General features: G+C 38.5%; 1 pseudogene across 1 annotated transcript; it reads left to right on the top strand.

Annotated features, from left to right (window-relative positions):
- The first annotated feature begins 2851 nt into the window (after window positions 1-2851).
- On the top strand, window positions 2852-3420 carry LOC308344370 (large ribosomal subunit protein eL13-like; annotated as a pseudogene). Its single transcript has one exon. The product of its transcript is annotated as a large ribosomal subunit protein eL13-like (transcript).
- The last annotated feature ends 785 nt before the right edge of the window (window positions 3421-4205 follow it).

A 4205-nucleotide genomic window follows, 5' to 3' on the forward strand; every position in this document is an offset into this window, starting at 1 on the left:
AATTATTTGTGTTTGCATCTCTTCTCTTATTGACAGTAGTTATTTTGGTAATATAACATACAATTATTCAACTTTAAATTGCTTTTTTTTTTTTTCCCCCATCCCAGGTAACTCAGAATTATTAGGAAAAGCAGGGTTATAAAACATAACATACTCGGGGAGCTGGAGTGGCTCAGTGGGTTAAGCCTCTGCCTTCAGCTCAGGTCATGATCTCAGGGTCCTGGGATCAAGCCCCACACTGGGCTCTCTGCTCAGCAGGGAGCCTCCTTTCCCCTTCTCTCTCTGCCTGCCTCTCTGCCTACTTGTGATCTCTCTCTCTCTCTGTCAAATAAATAAATAAAATCTTAAGAAAAAAAAAACATAACATACTCTAAATTCTTTTTGAAATCAATCAGATAATTAATGTTTTTTTTTTCCTCTCCCACATACTACACAGTTGAAGTATCTGCTGTTAAATATAAGTTTCAAATGCTAACTCTACACATCTGATGAGTCTAGGGATTTAAACAGTTATTATAAAAAAACTGACATGTTCTTATAAAAACCAGAATTCAGTCTCTTACCTTCTATTTATTCAAAGGCTAAATTTTACAACTGTGTTATCACCACCAACTGAAGTTGATTTAAGAGACACAATGTCTTTTTTTTTTTTTTCTTAAGGCATGACTTCCATAATAATTGATGCAAGAGAGACCCCTAGCAGCATCTGCACATGCTGAACTCTTAAATCAATGATGCTGGCTTCATTCCCAACTAACAGGTGTACCTACATTGATTCATCCTTTTGTGCCACCAAGAAAGGAAATACGACATCAGGGACATTCACCCTGACTTCTCCAAATATTCATGATATGATGTAATGTTTGCAAAAATATAGGTAGTGCTTCACTTTTTCACCCTGCACTGCTTAGCCAACCCAAATGGATGGAGTCATAGGTGGCAATAAAGCACAACATGGATCTAGTCAGGATGAAATAATACTTGGCTGAAAACCACAATATTTAAAGTGAAAACCCTGACCATTTGCCTTCTCCAATCACAGATTTGCAAAAGATATATGCAGAAAAGGTGTACAAGACAAAAATCTTCCTATTTTAAAAAAATGAGACATTATACCTCAAACTTGTCAGCAATCCTGGGTAGCCACTGGGTGTAGTTGGAAGAAATGGGTTTGGTGGTCTCTGGGTGTCCAGGATCTGGACTGTCTAGACTGACACATGAAAGAGAAGAGAGGTAATCCCAAAGTGAGATATCAGGGAGGAGAAAAGCAATGATATACACACCTGTAACAGTTAAATCTGTACCTCAAACCTCCTCTGGGATCAGGTTTCTAACTGAACAATCAAGGGCAGCCTGAGATCTTGTCATACTACAGTTTTTACAGGGATATTACAAAGAGAGACAAGAGAATGATAGATTTTCATATTACCAGTGCCCCGATACTTACTGTTCACATGAGCTGATATGTTTTTCCCACAAAGGATGGAAAGGAGAAGGAAGCTTACTTTCTTTATATGCCAAACATTTCCCCACATTTTGTTCATTTTTAACTCACTGGGCTTAAAAGTCAGACTATTTTCAGCCAGAAATGTTTTATCTGTGAAGGAAGAGGCTCAACAGAGTAGAGTATCAAAACGTTCTTATATAAACCTTCCTGTATTCCTTTATTCTCACTGGTCTAGTATGCATATTCATCTAGAACAATGGCATATGCGTTTTAGACATACAGCCCTCTGAAATGGACAATGAAATTTACTTTAAGAACATACAAGTTATAGAATGAAATTTTAATCTTCAAGAGCCCATCTTAATGTATGCCAACACATTTGTCTATCCAAGCTCACTAAAAGGGCTATACAGTGGTTGCTCTATAATAGCATGATGCCAGTCATAAGGAGAGCTTCAAATTTGTCTCTACCCCATAAACTTTGACAGTGGGAACCTCTCACATTTTCAAGTGAATCTATTGATTCCACAGTGAAATTAATGTTCCACAATATATATAAAAGCATCTGACCCACTCACTTATTCTGTTCCATGCAAGCCAGAAAGATTTCACTTGGTGCCTTTTGAGGTTTGCTTCTCTCAATTAGCAGCCCTATCATCTCTTCTAGAGCTTCTTCTCTTTCACTCCTCTACCACTGAATTACCCCAACTCCAGTTTTCTCTTAGGGGCAAGAAGAGATATAAGAATATAATACCACCATTCTATGAAAAAAAAATTAGAACAATGAAATAATTTCAAAATCATATGCAACAGTTGCCTAGAATTCTCACACCAATTTCTTCTTAAAATATCATTTTTTCAGCAAATTAATGTTTCTAGCATCTATCCCATGTGATCATCCCATGTGACTCCATGGGCCATTCCTTTCCACATTATACATATGCTTTCTGCTCCAGAATAATAGGAGAGGTTTCTATAAGAGGTTCACAGGTTGGCCCATACAGCAAGATGTAATGAAATATCTATGTCCTATACTCCAGAGACTTGTATAGTTTATGTGACATTATCTATAAATTATGTTTGTTTTTCTTAAGCAATCGTAATCCAGGGACATTAAGAGTACTTCATAGATAATGACTAGTATCATTAATCTATTTCCCCAGACATTCAATTATCATATTTACAAGGAAATTACACTAGGTCACCTGCTTTTTTTTTTCTTTCCTCTGAAGTATTCCCTTGTCCATTAATCATAGAAGAAACTGATCACACTGAAGAAGGTTGGGCCTTGGCTCTGGGGGCAAGCAGGCAACTGTGTCTAGCTGGAGCCTGGGCCTTGACTCACTGCCATCTCCACTGTCCCTAGGCCCATAGGCAGAAGCCATAGTGTCCAGTCATAATGTAATGATCTTGAAGCCCCACTGCCACAAGAACTGACAGATGTGCATGGCTATGTGGTTCAACCAGCCTGCAAGAAAGATCTGCAGACACAAGGTCTGGCAAGCCAAGATAAGCCCCATTGTCTTGTGCCCTCCCTTCCAAGACCTGTCTGGCCAATTGTGAGGTGTCCCACTATGAAGTATCACACCAAAGTGTGAGCTAGAAGGGGCTTCAGCTACGAAGTGTTATGGGTGGCTGGCATCCACAAGAAGGTGGCATGGACCATTGGTATCTCAGTGGGTCCAAGAAGGTGGAACAAGTTCACTGATTCCATGCAGCCCCATGTGCAATGGCTGAACTAGTACCACTCCAAGCTTACCCTCTTCCCCAGGAAGCTCTCTGCCCCTAAGAAAGGAGACAGCTCTGCTGAAGAACTCAAACTGGCTACAGAGCTGACAGGACAGGTCATGCACATGCCAAGTGTCTATAAAAAGAAGAAAAACAGAGTCATTACAGAGGAAGAGAAGAACTTCAAGGCATTGGTCAATGTTTGCATAACCCATGCCAATGTGTGGCTCTTTGCATCTGAGTAAAAAGGGCCAAGGAAGCTGCAGAACAGGATGCTAAAAAGAAAAAATGAAGTGTCATTGGCACCTTGTAATTAAAACAAAAGAAAGAAAGAAAAGAAAGAAAGAAAGGAAGGAAAGAAAGAAAGAAAAGGAAGAAAGAAAAAAGAAATTGATCACAGGCCAACTTGATATAATTTTTTTTTCTGCCTAGTCTAGATATTGGTCGTATTTAGTTGTCATTCCTTGGTATTTACCAAGGATGCATAAATACTGATTTGAAGGGATACATGCACTCTGATGGTTATAGCACCATTATCAGCAATAGCCAAATTATGGAATGATCCCAAATGCCCATCAACTGATGAATGGATAAAGAAGATGTTATATTCCTCAGCCATAAAAAATAATGAAATCTTGCCACTTGCAACAATGTGGATGGAGTTAGAATATATTATGCTAAGTGAAAAAAAGTCAGAGAAAGACAAATACTACATGATTTCACTCATATATGGAACTTAAGAAGCAAAACAGATGAACATATGGGAAGGGGGGAAAATAAGAGAGGCAAATCAGAAAATAGACTCTTGGTTATAGAAAACAAACTGAGGGTTCCTGGAGGGGGGAGGTAAGCAAGGAGATGGGCTAAATGGGTGATGGGGATTAAGGAGGGCATTTGCGTTATAGACTGGGTGTTGTATGTAAATGATGACTCACTAAATCTTACACCTGAAACTAGTATTACACTGTATATTAACTAACTGAAATTTACATAAAAACCTGGAAGAAAAATTTTTTAAATGTACATTTTA

This window comes from Martes martes, assembly GCF_963455335.1.
Source record: "Martes martes genome assembly, chromosome: 6".
NCBI classification, from domain to species: Eukaryota; Metazoa; Chordata; class Mammalia; order Carnivora; family Mustelidae; genus Martes; species Martes martes.